The following is a 16,262-nucleotide window of genomic DNA, read 5'->3' as shown; positions in this document are numbered from 1 at the left end:
TTGTTGTTCTGTCATTCCATCATTCGATCAAATGCTCTATCATTCTATTTTCTGTTCTCTGCTGCTTCAGTTATAATTTAATGTAGTGTTTTTACATTTGTTTTTATGCAAGCCGTACTGCCTGTCCATGTTGGCATCTAATTCATAGAGCATCTACAAATGAATTTACACCAGAATACTGTGGAGAATATGCGACTTTTGGCTTTAGAAACATTTTTTTTGATGTTGTTGCAATCATTTTTATTCTGAAAGGTTGTGTATCTGTCACGTTCGGGATCCAATGAGGCACGGAGATAGAACCAATTGCAGGTAAGTCATTTATAACAGGGTAATCCAAAGGGGTAAACAGTCAAGGCAGGGGTCAAAACCAAACATAATCCAAACATGAAAACAAGACAAGAAGACAAGGCAAGGGCAAGACTGATTTGACGGACATGAATAATCATAAGACATTAAACAAGGACTCCGTAACACAGAGTCAGACAGACCGGGTATAAATACACAGAAGGATAATGAGGGAACAGGAGACAGGTGGGGAACAATCAATTACTCAACAGGAGGAAGGTGACCAAATAAGGGAAGAGACAGTTAATAAGGTGACAGACTCCGTGGGAAAGGAGGACATCTAGTGGAAACCCAGGGACACAACCCAGACACTGTGACAGTACCCCCCCTCTACGGAGCGGCTCCCAGACGCTCCACGACAGACACAAAACAGAGACCAGGAGGGAGGCGGACAGGTGGAGGCTCAGGGGGAGGGACGGAGGGCCAGAAAAGAAAAACATGGGGAACAGACACCAGAATGTAAACACAAAACAGGGAGACCAGGAGGGAGGAGGACCGGAGGAGGTTCAGGGGGAGGGACGGAGGGCCAGACTAAAAGAGAGGAACAGGGACAGGGGTGAACACAAAAACAAAAAGGCAAAAAAAAACAACATGAAGCCCCCCAGGGCGGAGCAGAAAACCACCACATCCTTGGGGTTGAGGCCAGAGTCCTCCAGGGCGGGGCAGAAGACCACCACAACCGTGAGGTCAGGGCGGAAGCCCCCCAGGGCGGAGCAGAAGACCACCACAAACGTGTGGTCAGGACGGAAGCCCCCCAGGGCGGAGCAGAAGACCACCACGTCCTTGTGGATGAAGCCAGAGTCCTCCAGGGCGGAGCGGAAGACCCCCACAGCCGTGGGGTCAGGGCGGAAGGCCCCCAGGGCGGAGTAGAAGACCACCACAGCCATGTGGTCAGGACCAGAGCCCCCCCAAGGCGGAGCAGACCTCCGTGCGGCTGGACCAATGGGACGACGAAACTCTGGTAATTCCCTGGTGTCCTTACTGGACTCCAGAAGATTGGTGCTGGCCTGACACTGCTCATGAAGATCATTGGTGACTTGCATTTGCTCATGAAGATCAATGGTGACTTGCCTTTGTTCATGAAGATCACCGGTGACTTGACTCAGTCCTTGAAGATCACCGGTGACTTGACTCAGTCCTTGAAGATCACCGGTGACTTGACTCAGTCCTTGAAGATCACCGGTGACTTGACTCAGTCCTTGAAGGTCAACGGTGACTTGACTCAGTCCTTGAAGGTCAACGGTGACTTGACTCAGTCCTTGAAGGTCAACGGCGACTTGACTCAGTCCTTGAAGGTCAACGGCGACTTGACTCAGTCCTTGAAGGTCAGCGGCGACTTGACTCAGTCCTTGAAGGTCAGCGGTGACTTGACTCAGTCCTTGAAGGTCAGCGGTGACTTGACTCAGTCCTTGAAGGTCAGCGGTGACTAGCCCTGACTCTGGAGGATCAGCGGTGACTAGCCCTGACTCTGGAGGATCAGCGGTGACTAGCCCTGACTCTGGAGGATCAGCGGTGACTAGCCCTGACTCTGGAGGATCAGCGGTGACTAGCCCTGACTCTGGAGGATCAGCGGTGACTAGCCCTGACTCTGGAGGATCAGCGGTGACTAGCCCTGACTCTGGAGGATCAGCGGTGACTAGCCCTGACTCTGGAGGATCAGCGGTGACTAGCCCTGACTCTGGAGGATCAGCGGTGACTAGCCCTGACTCTGGAGGATCAGCGGTGACTAGCCCTGACTCTGGAGGATCAGCGGTGACTAGCCCTGACTCTGGAGGATCAGCGGTGACTAGCCCTGACTCTGGAGGATCAGCGGTGACTAGCCCTGACTCTGGAGGATCAGCGGTGACTAGCCCTGACTCTGGAGGATCAGCGGTGACTAGCCCTGACTCTGGAGGATCAGCGGTGACTAGCCCTGACTCTGGAGGATCAGCGGTGACTAGCCCTGACTCTGGAGGATCAGCGGTGACTAGCCCTGACTCTGGAGGATCAGCGGTGACTAGCCCTGACTCTGGAGGACCAGCGGTGACTAGCCCTGACTCTGGAGGACCAGCGGTGACTAGCCCTGACTCTGGAAAGTTCACTGGCACCTGACTCGACTCTGGAGAGTTCACTGGCACCTGACTCGACTCTGGAGGGTCAACTGGCACCTGACTCGACTCTGGAGGGTCAACTGGCACCTGACTCGACTCTGGAGGGTCAACTGGCACCTGACTCGACTCTGGAGGGTCAACTGGCACCTGACTCGACTCTGGAGGGTCAACTGGCACCTGACTCGACTCTGGAGGGTCAACTGGCACCTGACTCGACTCTGGAGGGTCAACTGGCACCTGACTCGACTCTGGAGGGTCAACTGGCACCTGACTCGACTCTGGAGGGTCAACTGGCACCTGACTCGACTCCGGAGGGTCAACTGGCACCTGACTCGACTCCGGAGGGTCAGCTGAGACTCTCATCCTGTGCAGCGGCGCTGGGCAAGCAGCCATCTTGGGCCATGACTCTGGACAGGCGGCCATCTTGTACTGTGGTGCTGGGCTGGCGGCCATCTGGGGTTGTGGCGCTGGACTGGCGGCCATCTGGGGTTGTGGCGCTGGACCGGTGGCCAATTTGGGCATTGGCGCTGGGTTAGCGGCCATCTTGTGCTGTGGCGCTGGACTGACGGCCATCTTGTGCTGTGGCACTGGACTGACGGCCATCTTGTGCTGTGGCACTGGACTGACGGCCATCTGGTGCTGTGGCGCTAGGCTGACGGCCATCTTGGGCTGTGGAGCTGAACCGGTGGCCAATTTGGGCATTGGCGCTGGGCTGGCGGCCATCTTGGGCTGTGGCGCTGGAACGGTGGCCAATTTGGGCATTGGCACTGGGTTAGCGGCCATCTTGTGCAGTGGCGCTTGGCTGGTAGCCATCCTGGGCAGTGGTGCTGGACTGGCGGCCATCTTGGGTTGTGGCGCTTGGCTGGTAGCCATCCTGGGCAGTGGTGCTGGACTGGCGGCCATCTTGGGTTGTGGCGCTTGGCTGGTTGCCATCCTGGGCAGTGGTGCTGGGCTGATGACCACCCCGCCGGAAGAGACAGAAGTGGCTGGGGCATCCCACCGAAGCCGATGCTGCAGGTAGCGCACGAATTCCCAGAATTCCAGTGTCTCTAACTGCGCCATCTCCTCCTGAGACACTGGATCATCCAGCCCGCCATTAAAATAGTCCTTGAGGGCCGCATCGTTGTAGCCCATGCCCTCGGCCAGGGACCAGAACACCTGAGCCAGGGCCCCCACTTCATTGCCCTCTTGGCGGAGGGCGATCAGCCGAAGGTACTTGGTTCGCCGCTCCACCATCTTGGCTGGGGAACGGAAAAACGACATACCGCTGGTTCCTAGTGTGACGGAGTCCTTCTGTCACGTTCGGGATCCAATGAGGCACGGAGATAGAACCAATTGCAGGTAAGTCATTTATTACAGGGTAATCCAAAGGGGTAAACAGTCCAGGCAGGGGTCAAAACCAAACATAATCCAAACATGAAAACAAGACAAGAAGACAAGGCAAGGGCAAGACTGATTTGACGGACATGAATAATCATAAGACATTAAACAAGGACTCCGTAACACAGACTCAGACAGACTGGGTATAAATACACAGAAGGATAATGAGGGAACAGGAGACAGGTGGGGAACAATCAATTACTCAACAGGAGGAAGGTGACCAAATAAGGGAACAGACAGTTAATAAGGTGACAGACACCGTGAGAAAGGAGGACATCTAGTGGAAACCCAGGGACACAACCCAGACACTGTGACAGTATCCTCTACAGTATTCTAGGCATTGCTCTGAGTAGTCTTGTCTTTGTGGCAGTTTTTCTGCTGAGTAATGGCTAATCAAATATTTCGGTGCTTTGCAAATTTTTCTCTAAAGCAAAAATATTTAGTGTTAAAGTGTGACGTGCCTAAGCAAAACGGATTTTTGCAATAAACAGCCAAAAATTTGTGAAAAACAAGTTTTGGATTTTATTCAGTAAATACAATGCTGAGTGCTTGAACTAAATTACTAAGTTCGATAAATATTTACATTAAATGACATTAGTGAATGTGAAAAACCATTTTGTAGTTTGCAATAAAGAACCTTTTTTTGCTATAAAGAACCTTTTGTGTTAATGTTCTTCATATATCCACAGACGCCAATAGAGAATCTTTATTTTTAAGATTGTATGACAAAATCAATATAAAGAACACACAATATATGTTAGATACATACAGTTTGTGATCTTCAAAAGCATCCCGGGCCCCTGACAGCAGATGCACAGAATGAGTTTGGTGTTTTTCTTTCTCTGGTTGTTTTTCTGCCTGGTTGCATGTGACTTGTTTTTGCAGGCGTCCTCGAGGGAAGCAGCTCTTTATTACTGCAATTACGATCTGTACACATTTCATTACGCTAATATGTGTGTGTGTGTGTGTGTCTGGGCCGCTGAGCATGTGTGAACACATCTCCCAGCTGGAACCCATCCTCTGCGTACAGTTTAACCGTGCCGACGCATCAGACGAGCCATCAGCGCTAAATAACAGGTGGCGAGAGCAAGGCTTCACCCTCCCGTTGCATTGAGAATCGCCCGTGCCATCACATACAGACCGATTGGCTTCTTCGTTTCTTTGTCTTTTGTATATCTCATTGCATTGTTGGAATCGTCCATTAGTGCTTCATTCACTGAAGAAATCCTCTCTGAGGTCAAGAGCATTCGATTATTAGCTGCACTCGATGGCTTTATTTATGCCACTTCTTTTATTTGGAGTTTGCAGCCTGCTGTGTGTCTAATGAAATGCGGCCTAAATATCCAAGGAAAAGGATCGTTAATGATCAAAGAGAACATCACTGCAATAAAATATAATCACCTATGATGATATTAAACAATAAATATGTCAAGTCTGAGAAATGAACGGGCCTCAAAACCCACAGGAAAGAAAAATCGACTTCAGAATATCATTTGTTTGAAATGAGGAGCAAATGGAGCCATTTGCTGAAACTTCTCAGTTTGGGAAGATCTCAAATGGGTCTCAGAACGGATCTCAATGATGTCTCAGATTCAGCTAAGTTTAATTATTTATCACAGCTGATTCACATTCATTTTATATCTGTATAGGTCTGTTCACACTCATAATCTATAGCAATAAATATTTTGGCTCCCACATGAATGAATAATAACATTCTGTTAAATGTTGTCTGTTGCTTTAAATCCTCAAGGTCTTTAAAGTCGATGGATTCTGATTGGCTGCCAATGTTTCTTTGTTTATCAGCTGGAAAAAAAACTTTCCTTCCATAGTCAACTCATTTTTATGTTGTTATTTGGCCCTGGGACCTGTGAGTGAAGCATCATGGAAAAGTTGTGGAACAAGAATAAGATCTCCATTGAATTCAAATGAAGTATGACAGAGTTTGTGTGGAAACTTACCTCCATCTTTATACTTTAAATCACAGACTAGACCGTGAAACACTCACGTCACAAACAGAAGGACTCTGTAGCCTTCATTTCAAACCTCCTCAGAGTCTGTCTGAACGGAAATTAATTCTATTTCAAAAGTTTCACCTCAGAAATTTCAATTGATATGTCCAGCACGAGGAGAGAGAGAGATCGTTTGAGTGGTCTGCTGGTCTTAAATGGCCACCAAACTAGCATAGTTTGTGATTTTAGAGAGTTTTTTTAGAGAGGTCTAACTTGTCTGGGCAGACTTAAACCAAGTATGACCAGCTAACTCAGTTTAGTTAGTTTAGTTTGTTTCTATTTCAGAAGTGGTGTAAACTGAATGATGAATGAGGTCATGGTTGAATTAGCCTCAAATCAATTCACATTTGTTATAATGCAGATTGTTTCAGTGCAGCTTTGCAGTAATTAAACACGAAAATAATAGTTTTTATGTTTCAAAATTCAACAATCATTAAACGAATTCAACTTAATGCTCTAAAGAATTCAATTCAAGTCAGTTTAGTTCAATGTTGATTCAGTTCATTTCAATAACTGTTAGTTATTTGATTCTGATGTAGCACTAGTGTAATTTTTTAGCTTTCTGAGATAATTTAAAAGCGGCGATGTGTCAGTACTCGAAACCACGATCAGCAATGCAGCGATTGGCTGGCGGCCAGACAACAACGTGATGACATCATATAATTAAAAAAGACACCTGACAAAACAGCAACTCTAAGAAGAGCTTGCAACCAGTCCAAGATCTCAGAACGTTTTCTCTCAACATTATGAGAACATATATATCAGTTAAACAACTTTTAAGAAGCAGTAGTGTACTTTGTGGGAACGTTCCCAGTTAGCTGCCACTTTTAAATTAAACCAAAGTGAAGCTGGATCTTCTGTGTTCATTTCTGACCCTCGTTTCTGTCTGCACATGACATTTTATCTGTCATTCCTTCTTCAAGCCTAAAACACACACTGGGAACTGTAGTGAAGCGTCAGTGGTGTTATTTGAGCAGAGGACACTGACTCGCTCTCACCTCAGCGATGTTGAGTGCAGTAATCGGCACAAATCCAGATGCTCCTCGGTGACCCATCTTTCCCAAGTCTCTGTATTGTTTGGCACGATGCGTTGTCATAGCAACAGCCAGACAAAAGAAGCACGGGAAAAAGTGCTTTCTACACTCGCAGTGATTTTTCTATCTAATGGAACTGATGAATAAGCAGGAGGTAAAAGCATTCTTGTGTTTTCCAGCAAATGGGCGTCTTTTGGCTCGGGGAGAAAATAGCACTTCACCATAGTGACTGCAGCGTGACTAAATCCTGCTAATTACAACACGTCATGGGTCGACTCAGGTGCCGCGAGGAAGAGGTGAAGTCGAACGGCGGAAAACAACATATTGCATTATGTTTTAATTATGCTAGATTATGATCCTTGAAGGATTATTCATCAGTCATCCAGGCAAGCTGTTGCTGTTCCGGTTTCCAGGCGACCATCCAGTTCTGGAAAATTTGGGCCAAACTCCTTATTTGAAATCATTGCACTACGGCTATTATAGATGTCAAAGCATCAAGAATGAGGATCCAGTCTTCCCAAAACCACTTCGCATTTTTAGTGTGTTGTTATGCGATTGCTAGGTGGCTTCTGCCCAGCAAACAGGGAACATTCTCAAAGCTTCTTCACAAATGTTATAAAGAAACATTCTTTTAGTAAAGTCAATAGAGTGTTAATTTAGTCATGTTCTCACAACGTAGCACAAAAACATTCAACATGGAATGTTTTTCTGAAACATTTTATATGGAAATGTTCTATATTGTGACAAAAAAAATGTTGCAAGATGTATTTCACTTCTGAGTTTAAATCTTGCAAATCTGAGCGCATGTAAAAAAAAGTCTAACTATGAAATATAAACCCAGAATTGCAAGATATAAAATCAGAGAGACTTACTATACTTTCTTGCCATTCTGTTTTTTCTCTTAATTATATCTTACAGTTCTGTTTTTTGCCATTCAATTTTCTTTTCAGAATTTCTGAGAGAAAGTCAGATTTGTGAGATACGAATTGCAATAATTTAATTTATCTTTTTTATTATGTGAGATAAATAGCAAATATCATTATAATGTTTAATTTGAATCACAAGATGCAATTCAAAGAAAGTCAGAATTATGAGGTATGAACTCCCAATTTTAAATTATTATGCAGTGGCTATTTATAGAATGTAAAAACACCAAAAAGGAAGGTCGTCATCCCGAAATCGTCCAAATAAATCACAATTTTAGTGTGTTGCTATTCAGGTCTGGGTGGTTTTGGCTCAGCAAACAAAGAACATTCTCAGAATTTTTTGGCAAGGTTCTCTCAAAGTTACAAACTTACATTCATTAATATTAATAAATTGTTTGTTTGGTTGGCCTTTAATAACATTCTCAAAACATTAGCACAAAAACATACATTGTTCATGATTTTTTTGTTTTTTTACATTAATAAAAGTTACAAGTGTCAGCAAAAGCAGTTCTCCCATAATGTTTGCAAAATAAACAAATAGTTTTCATATCTTAACAGTATCGTTAGCAAAATGTTTTTGGAACATATTTCTGTTATGTTCAATGTTGCTGAGGTTGAGCAGCATTTACAGCGATGCCCGACTCAGCAAACAGCACTAATTAAGAAAAATATTACAAAATATGGATCCAGCTGGAGAATAATTTAATAAAGTGCTCTTTCACCTTGCCAAAGCGAATAACACAGAACTCATAAATGATACACGCTTTTGCTGATCACTATTTCTAATTAGACTCGTTCCCAAAAGAATGCATTCTATTCGTTTAAATTTAATCAATACCTTATTAAATGTTATACAGCATTCAGACATTGTGATGTAAAAAGATGCAGGAAAGCGTTAAATCTGGCCAGTCAGCATCCAAACATACTGCGCTCAAGGTTATCTGCGCATCCACAGGGAAATTGCATAAAATATTCAGGATCATTTGAGTTTGTCCCACAGAGAATAAAACTCACCTTCGTTATTTCTCTGCATTTTCCATCGCTCTAATATTTTGCAGACTTTCACACTATTTTCAGTTCATATTAAAAACGTCCCCTGCCGACACAGAGCCACGAGTCTGAGAGGAAAAAGGTCAAAGCAATTTATATTTGACACATGCGGTTTGATGGCCTTGTCATCGCCTCGGGCTTCGCGCACGCACGGATTCACAGGGATCCAAACACATGTGTTTCCTTGCATTCATTCGCCCCACAGAAGCAATCGGGGCCAACATGTGTGCACGGCTACAGAGACGTCCTCAGATAGATGGCTTTACAGCAAAGTGACCTGTAGCGGACGCGAGCAAGCCATCAATTCATGCACGCGTCGAAATGAAACGTTCTGACATGCTGGCGCACTCATGAGGGCAGTCGTGAATAAAAACACACTCGGTGGAGGAGCTCTTAATGAGAAGAAGTGTCGAGGGCCCAAAACCAGTCAAGTCGCCTTTATTTATACAGCGCTTTTAACAATAATACTGTAGCAGCTTTACAGTATTAAATGGGTAAATAGTGTTTCAGTCATTCAAAAGAACAATAGTAAACACTCAATTTTTAGCAATGTATTTGCAGCAGTAGACAACGATACACTGTGTGGGTCAAAATTATACATTTTTCTTTTATGCCAAAAATCATTAGGATATTAAGTAAAGATCATGTAATATGCATTGCTAAGAACTTCATTTGAACAACTAGGCCTCTAATACTAACTTGCTCTATTCAATCTGTTTTCATTATATTTATAATAATAATAATAAACTTAAGCTAACTGAGACTTGTTATAGTACATGCATATCATTGCTCTTTTGTCTTCATGACATTGTCATGTCTTCGTTTGTAATTCGCTTTGAATAAAAGCATCTGCTAAATGAGCTAAACATAATATAAGTTTAACTGTATTTTTTCAGATTGTCAAATAGTTGTATCTCAGCCAAATATTGTCCATACATCAAAGGAAAGCTTTCATATGATGTTTAAATCTCGATTTAAAAAATGTGACCCTTATGTCACATTTATGAAGCGTGGTGGCGCTCGATTGCCTTGCTGAATAACCATCATGGCAATTTCAACAGTGATTTCGGATAAAGCGCTCACAAGCACGGACATGTAACCTTGATAGTGCTGTATTATGAAGGAGATGTCTGTGGACACGTTGCTTTCACATCTCCCCGTGGGTCTGTGGTGTTACTGGAGAGGAAGTGGCATTTGTGCCGGGCCTGTGGGGACAGTAATGCAAGAGCTTCTACACGCTGCTGCTGGTTAGAAAGACACAGGAAAATAGCCTTCCTTTCTGCTCGAAATGATTTATAATCAACACTTCTGTCCAAACACAGACGTCAGAAATATGGGCACCAATAAATCACGACTCGCTACAAATATATATGTAGAATATACGACTGAATGCAACCTGAATAAAAGAAACGGAACCATTTATATTATATTTACAAAATGTTCGGCCATGACAACATGTCATGAGTTATATAAAAAGTGATATATCTTTAAAAGTATCCTAAAAAATGTATAAATAAATAAGTAATGTAGAGAGAGAATTGGAGGCTATAACATGTTATAAGCAGTTATTGTGAACAATTTGTGATTTTTAAGTTGACTGAAAAGAAAATGTAGAGAGAGAGGATACAGGCATACAGCCACAAGCTGCTGGTTTATTTATGTAATTATTACTATTAATTTTTTTGGCTACTGGAAGTTATGAATGGCTGGTTAATAAAAAATTGGGTAGTCAAATTGTCTGGAGAGTGGAAAAGTTCAATTCAAATTCTGCTAATATTATATGTAATTTCTGCACTTTCAATATTGAAATCGCTTGTGAATGTGCGCTCGCTAGCAATGTAACGATATTATCGATATCGCGATATCGCGATAGCAAAACCGTCTCGATATTATCGTGTTCACTTGACGATATGAAACAATAGGTCTTCCGGGCAAAAAGTGTATTTAACAAAAATTTATATTTGGCACATTGTCTGTCAAACGAACTCAAACTGAAAGCACAATATGCGCAATCCCTTCATCAAGCGTGTTTTAAAGTTAAGATCTCACCTCGTTCAGATGATCAGCTCGTGATCCGATGTTTTCTGTCTCAGAATGATTTCGTTCACATTAAATGAACGCAGTAAATTCGTTTATTTCATGTGCTGTGAGTTTAGTGTGCGTTTTGACCTCTCAAGGTGCATTAGATAAAAGAATTTAACTTTAAAATGTACAAAATTAATATTTTTCCCAATTCTTCATTTATCTTTTTAAATATCGCAATAAATATTGTATCGTGGACTTCATATCGCAATTATCTCATATCGTGAGATTTTGACAGCGTTACATATTTTCCTTTTTTTCCTCTTATTTCTTTTTAATTAGCTTCAAGAATTTGAATACTGTGTAATTAAAAATAAAAGGACAGTGATATTGACCTAGTTTGCAAGACCCCTCTAATAACACACAAAACTTACGCTTTATACATTAATAAAAGAACACAAGTTGTAGAAAACCTATAAAATCATATTGTTTTATTTGTGGATTATATTTAATAGATAACACTTTCATGAAAAGATTTGCCGTTTTTGTTTTATTTCACGGCATGCTGCGACTCTGTGGTAAATCGAGCAATACGAATCAATGAATCGATTCGCAAATGGTTCATTTGATTCAGAGTTGCACAAAGCTTCGTTTGGCCCATCTTGGTTTGTTTTGACCATCATAGAAAGCAGGCCTGGTAACTTTCCACTAAGTAAAGTCAAGTAGCTTAATAAACGTTAATTTATTCATCCTCATTAATCAGCCGTGTCCTTTTAACAGTAGGTTTTGTTAATTCAGCAGCTAATTAGTAATGTCTTTATTTCAGTAGTCAGGTCTACTGGGTGAACGTCAGGAATGTAATTAATATTCAAGAGCAAAGCTTCACCTTGAGAAGGACATTTAAATTACAGTATACAGGCTGCAGTTGTAAATATGAAGTATGTGCTGAATAACATTCATGTTAATGACTAATAAGAATTATTAGACAGTGTTTTGAATATTGTTTGATGGAGGGCCGCTGTTGTTTAATATCTGTTCAGTTTGTTGTTGAAGCTTACATATGTGTACAAAGATGTGATTTTGAGCTAATTATAAGAGCATGTCCACATGGTTTCTGGTGATCATATTTAAGATATACTCATTTATGGGATGCAGTTGTGTTGTTTGTTTTGGGTTGATGAAAACGTTTTCAGAAATATCCCAATAGAATGAATATGTTGAAGTTGATGTTGCATGAAGATCTGGAGTTCATAAAATCTGCTCTGTTTAGTTCCAGAGAATGAAGAAAAAACCTGTGTTTGTTTCTGAAATTCAGCATTAGAGTTTAAGAAGAAAGTTTCTCAGAAAAGCACTTCAGAAGTATGTTCAGGATGACTGTTATTTTATACTCCATTTACTGTATATAGAAGAGCTGTAGGTTTCGAATGGCACATTTAGCTTGATAACAGTGTTTCAGTTTTTCTCTCTCTCTGTCCTCTGTCTGTGTGAACGAGGTCATTTCCTGCAGCTGATAGCAACTCGGTCATGAAATATGAACTAAAATAGCAGCCAGACATATTATAGCTCAAGACTTGCCGGATGTCTAATGTTTCTGGGGAATCACAGCATTACAAACTTTGATTGGAGGCAAAAAGTATTTGAAAATCTGACAAATGTGCAATAATGTGAACTTAGGAATAGTTTAGAAATGGCATTATAGGAATAGTTCACTTTAAACATTCGCAAGATCAGGATGAGTTTGTGTCTTCATCGGGTTTGTAGAAATGAAGCACTGCATCAGTGTCTCATCAATGGATGCTCTGCAGTGAATGGGTGCCGTCAGAACAAGAGTCTGATAAAAACATCACAATAATCCACAGCACTCCAGTCCATCAGTGAACATCTGGAGAAGACAAAAGATGAAACACATCCAGCATTAAGATGATTTTAACTCAAACACAGAGTCTATAATCCATAATAACACTTCCTCCAGTGAAAAAGTGTTCTGGTCTGAATCAGGAGAGAAATCTGCACAGATCAAGCAGCGTTTAAACAGCTCTAAACAAATATGTGAGAAACAACAGCAGATGCACTTTTTCACTGGAGGAAGTGTTATTATGGATTATAGACTCTATGTGTTTGAGTTAAAATCATCTTAATGCTGGATGTGTTTCATCTTTTGTCTTCTCCAGATGTTCACTGATGGACTGGAGTGCTGTGGATTATTGTGATGTTTTATCAGACTCTCGTTCTGACGGCACCCATTCACTGCAGAGCATCCATTGATGAGACACTGATGCAGTGCTACATTTCTCCAAACCTGATGAAGACACAAACTCATCCTGAACTGGGCACACTTTTAGCAGATCTTCATGTTTGTGTGAACTCTTAGTGTGTTTGTTCTGATGAACTCCGGCTGTATCACACAGTTAATAGACAAACAGTCTGAATCTAGTCATGCAAGCCAGTGTAAAGCATTTGCCATCCATCAGCCTCTCCTGGAGTAAGATGAGGGCGAGACTCTATTAAACTCCGCGGCGCGCAGCGGCCCGGAGACAAGGAGATGAGTAAAATCCCTCCGGGGAGAGAAGCGTGAACAACCAGGATCAAACGTCCAGAGAGAAACCGGCACCTGTTTCTGCTTTAATAACTGTGAGCTGTAATGCACCGTCAGAGCTCACGTTCCTCCGCATGTAATCAGATAAATGTTCTCACCTGACACTGTTTACCGTAGTAACACAGAGAGACTTCATGGAGCTCTCAGGGATGCTTGGCTTCTCCCCAGTCGGGTTTCACACAAGTCACACAACTCAACCTTTTTGACTTCCATTGTTAAAGACAATATTTGCAGATGTTTCTGATATGTCTACTGTACTCGTAAAGGCACTTTTCACACGTTTTGTATTTACAGAAACCAGGAGTGTCAGTTTAATAAAATGATTTATTAAAATAATTATGAGTAAATGGAATAATTAAATTCCATTATTTTAGAGAAAACAATTATCTTCAGGTTTTACATGTTTCATGACCAATCAGTTAATTTTCTAGTCATGTGTTATTTTTAGTGTTATTATTATTTTACTATTTTTACATTTTACTATAAAAATGTCCTTGTCTTTTTAAAGATGATTTTCTATACCTTTTTAAGGTTCTATTCATTTAAATTATAATTTTTTATAATAACGTCCATAACTTCAAAATATTGTATTAATTTGCATGATTTTATTATTTTCTATATTTTTTAAGTCTATCAATATTTTTTTTTAATATTTTATACATTTGTATGATTTTTTATTTTATTAATTAAAAATTTTTAATAATTAACAATTAGACATTTAGCAGATACTTTTATACAAAGTGAAATAAGGACAACAGAATCAATCAAAATCAACAAAAGTATAATTGTTTAAAAGATTTGTATTAACTTTAATAACTTTTTTGAAGATTTCATTAGCTTCCTTGACTGGAAATCACACTTTTATATTATCTCATATATCCAGCTTTTCAATGACCAGGACACCCTAGTTCATCAATAAAACGACAATTTATAAGGGAATTTATAAAATAATAAGTGCAATTAATTTTTCTTTTTTCTTTTCACAGTTAATTGCAAGCACAGCTTTATATCCAGTATGATTCTTTTTAGTGAATCGGTTCATTTGTTCATTCATATAAATGAACTGGTTAAAAAATAAGAAGTCATGGGAATTTATTTTAAAGCTTGTTTTGTCTTATTTTGGGTGATTTGAAGTCATCTTGAGGCCCTTGGTGGACTCCTGGTTGTGAAGCAGTGCTGTAGTTATTATAGACAGCAGTTCAGTTCATTTGATTGTGGGTGAGTTTGTTAAAAATGTTGGAGTTCATACTGAGGTCTTAATTGCAGACTGTGATCTTGGCAGTCAGGTTGATCCACGATTAATCACGCTCATCTGTGGTGGATTCACATGGTGCTGCTTTATATAGACTCAGATCTGTCTGATTTCTGAAAGTCACGACGGCAGTCTAGACTCGATTGCTGTCTGATCCAGCTTTGTCTGTGTAATTTTAACACATATGATCTCTGAGTTGGTCTGAAATGCCAGAGCGCTGGAGGAAATGAGCTCGAGGGGCACAGATGACCATTAACCTTTAGATCCATGAAAACAACATGCGTCGTGAGTGTGTCTGCTTATGGATGTGTATGATATAATAATGATGTCTGAGATGATGTCAGATGTTGGGTTGTTAAATAAGTGATGCTACTAACTCTTCTAGCTACATCTTTCTCTCAGATGCTTTTACATCCATGCAACCCATTACGTCTGTATTTTTGTGCTAAAGAATTGCATGCACAACTTTATAGCCATGCATTGGCTTATACAAGTGAAATATTGATGGCCCTTTTTAAAAGAGCTTTTAAGTAAATGGTTTGGTTCATATTAACAGATCTTTGTGCACCTGAGATCTGCTTGGACTGGTTCAGATGAAAACGAGTGCTTATGTTGAGTTGACATGAAGCTGATTGACTTGTTTGCTGTCTTTCAGACGGGTCAAAACGCCGCACCTCTGGTGATGATATGAGCTAGATTGTGTATTAAACATAATAATTATCCCTCAGCAGCTCATTAAGTGTAAACTCTGCTCTCCAGGGATCACAAAACAGCCTTTAGTTATAGAAACGCTGGCAAATGAATATTCGTCTGGCTCTTCTCATCACCACAGAAACCGCTCATTATTCATCTTGCCGTGACAACATTAATGGAGTGCAATGGTCCGATCCATTCGTCCCCTTGGCTCCACCCCCTGGAGGCCCTTGACGAGCTCCTGTCAATCTGTGGTGGGCGGAGCCTCGCTTCATTAATGACAGTCAACATTTACTCCATCTATTCAGGTGTCGTGAATTTAGATGGAACTTCCAGACACAAATCATCCGTCTGTCACTGAAGCCAAATTGTGTTTGACCATATCTGGAGTATATGAATATATTAATCAATAAATATTGATTTCATACTTTTTATTTTAATAACTAGACATGCATGTCCAGACAAAACAATGTTAGTGTTTGTTTTTGAATGGCTTTGTCAACCTTTGCAATGAGGGTCAGATCTCATCTGATCTTCATCCAACTTGTATAAAAATTTACCTTTTTGGGGCTATTAACATTTTTAATGTTAGATTTTATTTTAAAATATTAATGTATGACAATTTCTTATTGTATTTGATATTAAATTACAATAATAAACTTTGTATATTAATCTAATATTCATCATATTAGAATAGATCTATTTATTAAATATTCATTTTATGTCTTTAACTTTACTTATCTGTAAAAGCAGTTTGGATGCTTAAATAAATTATATTCGTATATAAATTTCACATGGACATTTTTAAAAAGAATAATTAGAAAATTGTTTATTTTATTTTATTTTATTTTTAATTATTTTATTT

At 40.7% G+C, this 16,262-nt stretch overlaps 1 long non-coding RNA gene across 1 annotated transcript in view; it reads left to right on the top strand.

Moving 5' to 3' along the window:
- Positions 1-16,004, top strand: part of LOC132127668 (uncharacterized) — a 43,346-nt gene extending 27,342 nt beyond the window's left edge. The window contains exon 3 of the long non-coding RNA XR_009427573.1: positions 15,360-16,004. This is a non-coding gene — a long non-coding RNA (uncharacterized LOC132127668). The remainder of the gene's footprint in view (positions 1-15,359) is intronic.
- Positions 16,005-16,262: the final 258 nt, after the last annotated feature.

Source organism: Carassius carassius, chromosome 45 (assembly GCF_963082965.1).
Source record: "Carassius carassius chromosome 45, fCarCar2.1, whole genome shotgun sequence".
Taxonomy (NCBI): Eukaryota; Metazoa; Chordata; class Actinopteri; order Cypriniformes; family Cyprinidae; genus Carassius; species Carassius carassius.
Note: the sequence above shows the minus strand (reverse complement) of the source record. Positions and strands in the feature narration are given on the sequence as shown.